A 13,428-nucleotide genomic window follows, 5' to 3' on the forward strand; every position below is an offset into this window, starting at 1 on the left:
GAAAAGCGACCACAGAGAGCTCAGGAGTACATCTTTGACATTGTTTAGTGAGAAAACAGTGACTGTTGTTAAACCACCCTGCTAACACAGAGCAGACAGAGCATCTCAGTTCATTTTTGTTTGGTTTTTGTTTTGAGGGTTCCCAGCAGAAGCTGAAAGGGTGGCAGGTGAGCCTGGATTTGTGCAGTTCCCCACACTGCAGGTGGTTACTGCTCCAAGAGAATGAGGAGAATGTGACCAAGGCTGCCTTTCTGCAGACAGCATATCCTCAATTTCTGCTCTGCTTGTGACAGTGTTCCCCCCCTTGCTAATGGGATGGGATTGCAGCCAGCAGAATGGATCAATCAGCCTTTATTTGCATCATTGCTGTGGGTCCTGTCTCCCTCACAAAATTGCTTTAATGGTCAAATTAAACTTTTGACTCACTCTACAGCTGAAGGCACTGGTGGTTTGGATTGTCCAGAGGAACACTGCAGAGGGTGCTGGGTGGGCTCCTCACTGCTCCTGGAAAAGGGCACCTGAGTGCAGGTAATGGGGAACAGAAACTTCACCTTTTAGACAGAAAACCAGTTCCACTGTAATGTGGAACTGTGTGCTGACTGAAACTGGCAACAACAGCACACGTGCCACAGAAGCTGCTGATGCTTGTAGTTTATTTTTTTAAATTTTTTTTAAGGACTGAAAAGTATTTCCAGTTCAGCCAGTTACAGGAGGGTAATTATCGATCCCATAAAACTTTTTGTCACTGAGATTTGAAAATAACAAAATACCACACACTGGTGCCACAGCCCCATGGATTAAAACATGCTGCAGCATTTCAGAGTGACTTTTTAATATGTGGAAATGATAAAATAATTGTCTCAGAGGAAAACAGACAGATGTCTCAGCTGGCTTATCTAGCAAATCCTGCCATTTCTCTGAGACATGACCTTTACCTAGGTCATCCTGCCTTTTTTGCAACTCAACTGGATCGTTCTGATGAGCACCAGCTTGACATAACCTTGAAATGGGTTCAAAATCTGGCCCAAGCTGTTTTGTGGATAGAAGAAAGTAAAATGCTTGTAGTCCCTCTCTGATTGTCAGGATGCTAAGGCTGTAATTCAAGTCATTAGGCTTAGTCTATAAAGCCCTTCATAATCCAAGTCTTAAGAACCTGAAAGGTCGCTTGTGGTCCAATAATCCTGAATAGTAAATGTGATGAGCTGGCAGTGACTGTCCTGATCCTAAAGCATCTCTCCAAATAAACGCTGGTCTCTGCCCCAAAAGCATATGCACGTTATTTCCAGATGAGCCAAGAGGCTGGGCAAGGAATAAGCAGCTTGCCTGCTGAACAGCTTTGTGCAACACTGATTTGTTTGAAATTATTTCATTAACTGGACTGAAGGAGTAGACAAGAGGGTGCTGGAGGTTTTAAAGACACACCCTGCTCTGGATGCAGTGCTCCACTGGAGAGACCCTTGCTCATCACCAAGATCCCTCAAATCCTCCCCAAAATCTGCCAGTGCAGCTGCTCACGTGAATGAAATGAGCAGAGGTTGCTCATGGTAGGAGTGGCTCATCCCTGGTCTGAGCATGGTGTCAGAGGTTGTTCGTGTTCACACAAGGGATGGGGACAGTGAATGTGAAACATCTGGCCAGAGGTGCAGCAGCTGGCATGAAGCAGGCAGGCAGCTGAGGAGATCTGGCAGATCCTGGGTGGCCACGTCCCAGCTGTGACCCCTCTGCAGGGATCCAAAGGGCAGTGGCTGTGTGCAGCAGCACAGAGAGGGGTTTGGTGCCTGGCAGTGCAGGATGGCAGCGTGCCAGGAGCCCCAGGTAGTTCTGTGGGAGGCAAGGACAAGTGGACAGGTGTGGAGGATGCAGGCACAGACTGATGGCATAATTTACAGGGTCAATTAAACATGAGCATTTAAGGAGCTCAGTCCTTTACTCACCTCCTTGATACCTCCTCAGGAAGGTGCAGGAGAGGTAAAGAAATGGAGGACTGGACACATTGAACCACTTATGGGAGCACTTTGTGCCTGACCCTCCTTTTCATGCCTGTTTTTGTGCTGAGGGCAGTTAGATGTCAGCTGGGAGTAGGGCTGCATGACTTTGTTTTTCCTCTTAAATGTCTCCTTGCTTTTCAATTTGTTCAGTATTTGAACTGATTTTCATCTTTATATTGTATTTATTTAGTGGTGCTCTGGATATGGTTATTCTTGTGCCCTGAAGGGCCTACTTTTCCATTCCATTTTAATATATAACTTCTATTAACATCGAGGCTTGCTGCATGCATAAAGGGGCACTGAATAGCTAAACTTAAATACCTGTGACCTCTTGGCTCTTCTGTATGGAGTGATTATTAATGCTTTGTCCTTGCTGTGTTTCATCAGAAGATGCTGCCACACCAGGCAGAGCTGGGGAGGTCTGATCATCCCTTTATTACAGATGGGTAAAACAGAGGAAAAGAGATTAAAAGATTTGCCAGGAACACAGAGCAATCAGTGGCTGTGCTGAAAATAGAAACCAGGCTCCTGGTTTCCATTCCCCAAATCTGGCCTCTAGACAACACTATATTAAAAATGTAAATGCAAACATAGACAATCTTTCCTTTTTCCAACCTTTCCTGTGAACATTTTGTGTCCTTTTGACTCTGTTTCACAGAATAACCTGGGAGCATTTGGATCAGAGAACCAGGAGCTGTCTGGGCTGAGCTCACTGGATGGTGCAAAGGGAACTGGACTGGACCACCAAAACCTCAGAGTGACCAAAGAGCTCATGGCAGAAGGTGGGAGGAGACTTGTGTCTATTTTGAGGCAGAAAAGTATTCAGTAGCTGTAGGCTACTGTTCAAAATACTTTGATTACTGTGTTTAAGGAAGCCAAAAGTGATACTGTTGTGACAGCCAGTCCCTCAGCCTTTGTATTCTAGAAAATATTCTCTCTTGTGATGCACCACAGATCCAAAGCTGGCAGCAGAAGGACTGCAGGCATTTTAACTGTTTGCTATTAAGTCTGCAGATGATGGGTAAATCAAACACAACTGAGGTTTGAAATGCACAGCCAGAAGGGAAGAGTGGATTGGGTCTCACTGAGGAATGGCACAGCTGCAGGGCCTCCTGCTCTTCATGACAGAGATGCTGGCAGTGCCATTACTGGGCTCATTCCTCTGGGCTTGGCCCAGCTTTATTTCTGTTCCCATATTGTTCCTCCGTGCTGTAAACAGGCTTGATGATTAAAAAAAATAAAAATAGCATATGGATGCAAACCAACCAAAGCGCCAGAGTAAACTTCATGGGAGAAACTGGATTTAGAAATGCACCCCTGAGTCATGCCAGAGAGTCCACGTTAAAGGCTTTTTAAAGAAGCAATTAGAAAGCAGTCTCCTTTTAAAGATACTTCCCAGAGCTTATTACAGGGACAGAACATGCAAATTAGGGCTAAATTCTGCCTGTCTCCCTCCTGTGCATGTCTTTGTGTGAGCAGGGCTTGAGATGTGGCCACACTTCAGGTCCCACAGTGACAGCAGCATGGGGCTCACTGCTGTGTCCAGGGAAACTGGAAATCCAGAGGGAACGTGGCCACATCCTCACTGGGACACCTGAAAGGGAAAGTGAGGGTTGGAGCCTGTTAGGGACTGACCCCACTGATTCAATCCTGAATTCCTGCTGCTGTTACTGGCAAGCTTAAAATAAACACTGGGAAAACTCAGCTGAAGTCAAAGGGATGAGAGCTGACCTTGCTGGAGCTGATGCATCTTCCCCGAGGCAAGTCATCCCACAGCTCAGGACCCTCTGAATCCCTTTCCACTCCACAGAAGCCCAAAATAAGTGAGATAAGATGAAACATAAATCAAGGTGGCAAGCTGAGGACATCCCCTTTCCGTGGGGTTAGAAAGAGCCTGGATCTGAGGAGCTGTGGGACCAGGGGCTGCTCCTCTGCCCAGAGCGGGGGACATGGTGGGCAGGTGGGACTGTCCCCTCAAGGCTCACAGGCCTGGGCTAAGGGTTCAGCTCACCTCTACAGGTGGGCTCAACCCTGTATGTTTTAGTGTCTGGGAAAAGCCTCTTTAGAAAAGATCTTTTGCTTCATCTTCATGCTCACTGTTGGAATCGTAGCAAGAAAAAAGCATTTTCATTAGCAAAACTGTTGCCTTTTGCCATTTCTGCTGGCTTAGGAGAGCAAAGTCTCACTGCTGAAGACTGAACATGATGCAGTTCTCAATGTTCAGCCCAGCAGCTTCTGAAATACATCCACATTTTGTGAGGTTAACAGCACTAAAGTCACTGATGCTGAATTTTTTACTGGTTGAGGCCATATGTCTCTGACCTAATTAGACTTTTACTGGCTAATGGTTTATGGAGAAAACCTCTGAGGGTTTTGTGTCTGGTTCCTGAAGAATCAGTCAGGAGGGAAATGCTGCTGCCTGGTGCTGTGCTACTGCTTTGGAATGGGCAAGTGCCTCCTTCACTCACTGCAGGCTGATGCCTGTCCCTGCTGTTAACCAGGGCAGATAATACTGATACATTTTAACTTAAAATTAGTGACTGGATTAAATATTAATCTGTAACCTCCAAAAGAGCACTGTGCCCCTTTGGCTGGTGATGGTGTGCATGATTCATTAGCATTTCTGAACCTCACAATTGGAAATCCCTGAGATGCTTCCAGGGCAGTCAGGGTTTGTTTAAAGCAGCTCTTAGGTGGACATGAGCTCATTTCTCAATATTGCCACTGCTGAGACCACAGGTAAAAAACTACAGGCTGGATTTTGCAACTGCAAGTCATGTTTCAAGTGCTTCAAGGGTGATAAAATACCTGAATTTTGATCAATTTTGTTACTTCATTATCTGCTGGGGGCACATTTAATGTGTCACCCCTTTTGGTGCACCTGTAAGTGGTGACTGGTTCTGGTCATGCTTCTATCACTGTTTCATGTGGCTTTTGAACCAATCTTTTCTCTTTTCCATTTGGATTTTTCTTCTCTGAGCCGGGGATAATGGCACTTCTTTAGCTGGAGTGCACTTCATGTTCAGGTGAAGGGTGCAGTGCTGCTGCTGAAATGTGTCACAGATCCCAGTGAGAAAGAGGATGGGGCTTTTTAAAGACAATCTACACAGGGCTGTAGAAGCTGGTATCATACTTAACACCATTTAAACACTTTAACTTTCCTTTGGCAATTGGCTGACCTTCATCTCTGGACAGAAAACCCAAAACCTCCCAAACCCAGTAGGAGCTGGTTCCCCCAAGCTCCGTCCCGAGACCCGAGCTCACGACAGGCAGCTCCAGCCTGGAAGGCAAAGCTTGCACACGGATTAATGCTTAAAGGAGCCTGCTGGGTTCAGGGTCAGCAGCGTTTTGGCTGTGGAAGGCTCAGAGGAGTTGGAGGGTGGGTTTGGGGGGTGGATGTGGGCCAGAGCTTGGTCAGGGCTGTCCATACTCAGCTGCACCAGGCTGTCGGCACGTGTTAATTAGCTGAGGAGAAGGGTCCAGGGCAGCTTGTGCTGCTTCAAAGGGCCCTTCAGGGGAACATCTAAAACACAGCTTGCAAGAAAAATAAATGAAGGAGGGCTCAGTTTTTTCCTGTGGCCGCCTGCAAGCTGTGGCCATGAGCAGGGAGTGCTGCCGAGGCCACCCACGCCGGAGCTGCGGCTCCTTGCTGACCTGTCCAGCAGCCCCCAGGCTCCAGCAGAGTCCCAGGACACAGCCCAGCCCCCTGGGCTTGCTTAGGGGTGTCCTGCTGTGCAGGACAGCAGTGGGGAGGGAAAGGCCACGTTCCAGGATGTAACCTGTCAAACCCCAGCTGGACCAGCCTCGCCCTCTCGGCCAGGCTGGCTGCAGTTTGGGGAGCAGCACAGGGGTTGTGCAGCTGGGAGGCTCTGCCTGCTCCTGATTTTGGGTGTCCTGTGGAAGAACTGCCAGTCCATGCCTCTGTCCACGTCCCCAGCCCCACCTGCTCTTGGCTGGCTCCTCAGTTTCTGCTCTCTGATCCTCTTTGTCCAAGAGTGTCTGATTTGGATGGGCTCAAGCTCCTAATAATTCTACACAGCCCAAGGAATAACTTTCCTTCCCAGCTGCAGCCCTGGGGGTGGTTCAGTCCCAGAGCTCTCTGTCTTTTCTTCTGGGCTTCCCTTTCTGTTATTTCTCTTGTGACTTGTGACATGACCCTGCCCTGACAGGGGAAGTTTTGATTTTTTTTGAGAGATCATTTGCTCCTAGATAAACATTAATTTTCATTTTAATTTTTAACCTATGTTTCTGAGGTGACAATGCTTTTGTAGGCCATCTAAAAAGCTGTTATCTTTGCCCACCTTTGCCTCTTTCATTTGCTTCACCCAGCAGGTAATGAGTAACCTGTCCTCCTGAGGGCTGGCAGAGGTGGTCTCCCTGCTTCCTTCTCCATTCTCCCTGGGAATCATGAACACATTTTTAGTGTCAGAGTGACATCTCTCTGCCCCTTGCTTTTGGTAATTCTCACGCTGTGTGACACTGCCATTGCTGCAGTGTGCCCTGCTCCACCTCTGCTCTGCATGGAGCTCCCAGGAGAGCTGCTGGGGAAGGGTCGGGCTGAGCCAGCCCCAGAGTGGGCTCCGGGCACAAGGGCTCATTCACACCAGCCTGACACACGCCCTGGGCCACAGCCCTGTCTGCTCAAAGCCACACAGGCAAGGCCTTGTCCAGGCAGGGACGTGGATGGGCACATCCAGACTCCCAGGCTCCTGCTCTCACCACAGATGCTGTTGTTTGTGACACACGTGGGTTTGGGGCTCCTGGGTGGTGCAGAGGGCTGGGGCAAGCTGAGGTCACGTCCTTTCCAGTCAGCCCAGCTCCCTCCTGAGATGGGGAGAGAGAACAGCTTTAAAGAGGGTGCTGTGGCAGTGCAGGTGTGACCTTCCTGCCCCTTGGAACAATCCCAGAGCACCCTAAAGGCTGACACCATCTCAGAGCACAGCACGGAGCAGGGCAACATCCTTGGGGTCTGAAAGGACTCAAACAAAACAGCAGTCAAATGCTTTTTTCCTGCTTAGGGGGCATTGTGAGATCAGGGTAATTTTCCTAAAGTGCTGTGTCTTTCCCCTGCCAGGTGCTGCCACTCTTCACCCACCCAGCAGGACTTGTCACTCCCCCTGGTGACCTCCATGCTCTGATTTTTCCCTCCTCAGCCTGGTGTTCACTGTCCTTTTGGGGTTCCCAGGGGTGGTGCTGGCTGGCAGGAAGGGCACAGAGAGCAGCTGTCTCCACGTTCTGTCACATCCAGCATGGGCATGGTACAGGCTGGACAGATAAGGATGTGTTGGCTGTGCTGCTTCTCAGATGTGTTACAAGTGCAAGGCTCTGTGAGAGTCTTGAGCTGAACCTTGAGCTCTGTCCTTATTCTCAGGGCTACTCTTGTAGGGCTTCTTTTTCTTAAGAAAAATATGTCTGGGTGTCTTTTTGTTTCTTTTATCAGTTTTTTTGCTTTTAGTGACTTTTTGGTCACATTTCAAGGTAGTGGTGTTTTGGTGTTTTGGGGGTGGTTTTTTTTGTTGGTTTTTTTTTTTTTTTTCAGTGTAGAGGGAAGAAAATTATTTTTTGACAACACAAAGGCTGAGGTCCTTATGCAATCCCCTGTGCAGTTACTGGGAGCTCAGACAGAGCAGAGATCACGATGACTCATGATAAAGGCTGCAAGAACTGGCAGCAGTGCAGCAGCACGGGCTGTTTGTACCTCAGACAATTAGCTCTGTAAACAGATTTTCGTCATGATTCTGAACTGCATGTTAAAAACGAACACATTGCCCAAGACTAGACATTGGAAAACAATGAAGGGAACCATCCAAGGCTGAGTGAGAAAGATTTGATGACCTAATATGTATATAATGCACGCAGCATGTGTCTGAGGGGGTTCATCTTGTTGAGAGGGAGGCCCAGTGTGAGGAAGGGTCCCCTGTGCCACTTCCCAGTGGCTGGGTGAAGATCCTGGCTGTGCTCAGCCCTCCTGGGAAGGGAGGTTTCTGCACTCTACCCAAACACCTCCGTGCCCTCCTGGCTGAGCATTGCTTTGGCTGCAGGTTCAGCCAGCTGGGGGAGGGAGTTCCCCAGCTGTCAGCAGAGGTGCCTCCCACCACCCCTCCTGTCCCCCTGCAGTTTGTCCTCTGAACCACAAGATGTTCAGTGAAATCCCGTGTCCTGTTCTCAACAGGGATGGAGCAGTGTCATCTGCTGCCTCTGAAACAGCTGGGTCATTTTTTAGGGAAAAACAAGTCAGCCTGAGACAAATCCCATCCACTGAGCTTCTCACTGGGTCAGGCTGCAGGGACAGAGCTATGAACAAGCCAGAGCCAGAGCTTTGGTGTGAGCAGCACACAACTGCCTAAAATAATGCCTAATAATGCCTAAAATAATGCCTCCTGCCCAGAAAGATTCTGCATACCTGGGATTTCTGGGGGGAATTTGCTTGTTTCTTTGCTTTTGTCAGTATTTTTTGCCAGAATAAACCACAAAGTACCAGCATGCTCTATTTCCTAGGATTTTCAGTCCAAGCAAGGACTAAGGTGGAAGAGAGGAGGAATCAGGTTTTTTCATATTCAGAGTTCCTTTATTTAAAAACAGACCAGTGATAAAACTACTGAAAAACTGACTTTATTTGTGGATGTAGAAAGAAAAGCTCATTCCAGTTATTTTCTTCTGGATGCTGTGTGAACGTCCAGAATTAACCTTTTGTCTTAGGGACAATTGAAGATGTATTTGAGGGTTTCTAGGTTCAGGTTTAGCAGAAATCAGCAAAAATTCTAGCCAGTTAGCAAGAGCAAGAGGTTTGTGAACCTTGTTCTGCAGCCAGTTTGTCTATATCACTGAGAAATGGTGTAAGTAACTTCCCTGCACATAAAATGCAGCTGCTTATTGTGCTGTGAAATTTAACAATGCTGAGTGTAATTGATTTATAATTCATGTGAAAGATAAAATCAATGATCTAACTTCAAAACAGAATAGTTTTGGCTTACTAAACATTTGGACTTTTCTTTGCGAAATGCTTTATCTTTTTGCTTTATTACCTCTTTAAAATGTAATTTCATTGTTTCGTGAGTTTACTATTACTTTCTTGTAATTGTATTTTTTTAATTCATGTTTATAGGCTCTATCTAGACAAGTCTGTCAGGCCCCATTCATTTCTGTGAAGGATTTTAACTAAGAGGAGGCCCTTTGATTCATTAAAATTTTTTAGTTACCAAAAAAGAGAGTCCAACAACATCATGTGGTTGCTCAAGTAAACGATGCTTCCATTAAGACATTTGAGTGTTACAAGGCAATTGGTGAGTTTAATTTTTTTCTGATTTTTTCCTGTGTTTAGTTTTTTTAATTTTTACCCATTCCTTGGATTTGTCCTCAACCCTTTCAAGATAATACTGAAAAAGGTAGAAGAGGTGGGTGTGACCATAAAGAAATGCCCTGAGGAAAGGAAAGGGAGTATGAATGAGAGCAGCCTGATGAGCTACACTGATGCTTTGGTATTCAAACAGAGGTATTTTAACCATATGATGATTCCTGGTGCTTTATTCAGAGATGCTGATGAGATTGTTGTCTAACGAACACGCTCTGTGGCTGTCTGTATGGAAATATTTAAATTTTGGGCAATCATTCTCCTATTTTAGTACACTCAATACTTCATGCTGAAGGAAAAGCAAGACAAATGTTGTCATCAGCTGTCAGCTACAGCCCATTCCTTGCTGGAGAGTGAGAGAGGCAATGTCACCGTTCCAGCTCTCCCCAGGCAGGCACATCCCTCCCTACGGGCATGGGGAGAGGCAGCAGAATACAGAGATGGGAAATTCCTGTGGCATTTGTGCAAACCCCTCACCAGCTCCCACGTGGTGGATTTCACAACAGGAACACTTGTGTGGGAGTCTGGATCAGCCTGTGTTTGCCCTTTTCCTCCAAGTGTTTGCATCCGCGTTCTTGGGCCGGGCAGTGGGACTGGAAAGGGTTTCCCACCAGCAGCAGGAAGCAGGAAAATGGAGCTGATGTGTCAAGGGTGTCCTGGGTCTTCATGGCTCTCCTGTGGCTCCTAGAAGGGCCTGGCACACACACAGAAACATTCCAGCTCCTCCACTTAGATATTCTGCACCTCTCATCAAATTTCTGCCTTCTCAGGAGCCACAGGGAGTGGTTGGAAGTCCTGAGCTGGTCATACACCCACTGCCTAGAGTAGATAAATGCCATGTGGTGTTGAAAAATGGAAGAATTTGTGCAATTGGTTCATTTTGGGGTGGCAAAATCTCAAGTGTGCAAATATTTCTTCTGAAAACTGAAGGAATTCTGTACTGAAATGTCAATATGATGCAACTTGTCACTTGTCACTCACCTGCATCCCACTGTAATGTCTCTGGAACCTGGGTTACCTGTCCTAGTTTTCTTTTTTTTTCTTTTTTTTTATTCTAGAAGTGCTTTTTTCCTTCATGGATCCCTAATAAAAGCAATATATGTTTTCTTTCTGCAGATCATGATGCTGCTGTGTTCACCTTGCTCCTGGCTGGTACTCAAACAGCATCCACAGCATTGCAATGGGGCCTCCTGCTGCTGCTGAAGGAGCCCCAGATTCAAAACAAGGTTTTGCTTTGCTTGCACAGTGTGCTGAAGTATCCTGCAGTGACATTGTAAGTGATGCTCACCTGTAAAAGCTTCATAGGCTCTCATGTGTGCTAGAGCATCCAAAATCTGGGTGCTGTCCACCTCCATGCAAGCACTGAATGCTGCCATTCAAGATCAAAGCATCTGAGAGGTTGTTCTCTACCCCAGGGGCTGCAGACCTCCTGTCCTGGGGTGTCCCAACCCACATTCAGCAGGAGCTGGCATTCACAGGTGTTTCACCACTGTCCCCGCACAAAAGGGTGACACAGAGACCGAGTTCTTGGCCCTGGCTGCTTCCCTACCTTCGAGATGGCATTTCCCAAAGCAGTGATCCATGGGGTGTGGAGATCCACCCCTCTCCTGCCACAAGCTCCTGGTGCACCTCAGTGACACCCCCTTTCAAGGCTGCTTCACCCCCAGGGCACTTGCTGCCCTCCAGATGAGGGGTGCAGCTCCCCAGTGATCCACAGGGCAAAACACACCAGGAGTGAGCCAGCCCCAGGCACAGGGCTTTGGGAGGGGAAGAGCCAGTTCCCTAAGCCCTGATCTCCTCTGGGTGCAGCCCAGCGCCACTGTGACTTCAGGGCCAGGCACACTTCCCTTTTCCCACAGCTCAGCTCACAGCCTGGGGTCTGTTCCTTGTTCCCTTCCCTCCCTGCAGAGCAGTGCTGCCTCTGCCCTGCCAGGACACTGCCTCTGCCTTGCTGGAGGCACATGGAGAGCAGCTGGGCAGCAAGGGAGCCTGGCCCACGTCTCTCCTCTGCTTCATCACTGGGGAACAGCCAGCAACTGTTGTAGTTTAGTCACAGGATTGTTTAGGTTGGATGAGACCTTCAAGATAATGAAGTGTAACCATCAACCCAGCGCCACCACCATGTCCTCGTGTGCTGCATCCATGTGGTTTGGAACACTCCATTGCACCTCTGGGCTTCCCCCACCCTGCTGGGCTGGGGACGGATCACAATTAGTCAGTAATTCCAGTGAACTGGGTATCTTCACCAATGAAGGGTCTTGCTGGCAGGTGCAGGCCCAGGAATTGGTTCTTCAGAGGAAGAAGTTGGCTGGCAGACACAGCCCAGAGGGAGGAATGCTGAGTGGGCAGGCCAGAAGCTTGCAACATCCACACATGCTGCAGCAGAGCATGGCAGTGCTGTGGGGAAGGGCAGGGATCCCCCTGCTCACCCCCGTGCTGCAGATAAAACAGGGAAAATGGGAGATGAATGTAACCCCAGCCATCCCTGCACACACCTGGTTCTGCAGGTTCGTGGGAAATGAGTGTCTTTGCTCCCAGCCGTGCAGCAGGTGATGCAGGTGGGCTGAGGGGGACATGGACCCTGCAGATTTAGCCCTGACTCCTTCCCCAGCCCGGATTTGTGCTGGCAGCATGCTCCGGCCCAGTGAGGACACAGGGCCGCGCTGCCTGTGCCTCAGAGGGATCCTGGTGCCATCTCGTGGCAAAAATAAACTAAAAATTAGATTGTGTGCGATGCTTATTTCTCTGGCCATGCAGGTGGAGTTGCTGCAATCCCTAACCCCAATCCTTGCCCCTCTCAGGGCAGGAGCCCCTGGTGCCAGCATCACCAGCCCTGAGGATGACAGGCTGGGCCACGGGACAGCTGCCAGCGCCCTGAGCCACAAAGTGAGGTGATGTTGTTCAGCTCTGACTCTAAACACCCAGGCACCTGTCCTGCCCCAAGGTGTTTGCCTTCAATCCAGGTGAGAGTTGCAAGGCACAAACTTGTTTTGCAGCTACAGGGAAGACCCTCAGGGCCGCTGAGGAATGTGGAAATGGTATTTCCACCTCTGAGAGCCAATGTTTTCTGCTAGATAAATAGATATCTGAGTCATAATCAATGTTCTGCCATCGCTTCGCTGAGCAAATAAACAAGAGACAGGCACTTTATTTTGTGGAGATATATTCAGCAGTGTAATTCAGTGTGCTGGGGAGGGATCATTCCTATCCATCTGCTGACACAGGCACAAGCAGGATGCATTTTTCAAAGGAATCCAAGGAACCTGTTTTCCTTGGATGTTTGCAGTTCTGGAGGCTGCTGTGCCATGGAGGAAGGGATCCATCTCTCTGCTTCAAAGCCAAGAGCCCCAGAGCCCATGGCAAGGGGCAGGTCTGGGGTTCCACCAGAGAATTCGTGCAGAGTTGAGCCCAGCTCAGTGTTGCTGCCTAGAGCACTACACTGCTGCTTTATCTACCTTTTCAGTTCATGTTATTTTGGAGGGGTTAAAACTGGAACAGTCCTGGCCTTTCTGAAGGCAAAAGTGTTATTTTATGTCAGCCAGACCAAGACTTCCTCCACAGAGCTGATATCTGGTTTGCTCCCCAGTTGCTTTACCTGCCTCTCCTTGCCTTCCCATCCAAGCACTAAACAGAGGGACAGCACCAGCAGCAGGGAGAAATGGTGGCAACCTTTAATTCAGCCTCTGCAAGCAGGAGGCACAGAAGTGAAGGACTGAAATTGTCCCGAGGGCTGACTCACAGCCCAAAGCTGAGGAATTTGCCCTGGTGAAACCACCCTGCAGGTATGGAGGGTCTGCTGTTGAGCTGGTGTTTACTAGGATGAACATATGCAAAACTTCTCACCCATGGGATACATCTAACATTTTATCTGTTGTCATTCTGGGCTCAGGACCAACGTTTCATGGTGTTTGCATTTCTGTGTGCTTCAAAGCTGGGTGCCAGGCATAGGAAATGTAATGAGGACGTGGGATTAAAACTTTATTGGGTTCCCATGAAGGGGAAACAAACAATATGATAAAGCACATAATAAGGAAATGCATGTGGAGGAGTGGGAAGTCACAGGCAGATAAACGGATGGAAAATTGCTTT

This window comes from Passer montanus, unplaced genomic scaffold (genome assembly GCF_014805655.1).
Source record: "Passer montanus isolate IOZ18808 unplaced genomic scaffold, ASM1480565v1 scaffold8, whole genome shotgun sequence".
In the NCBI taxonomy this organism is placed as follows: domain Eukaryota; kingdom Metazoa; phylum Chordata; class Aves; order Passeriformes; family Passeridae; genus Passer; species Passer montanus.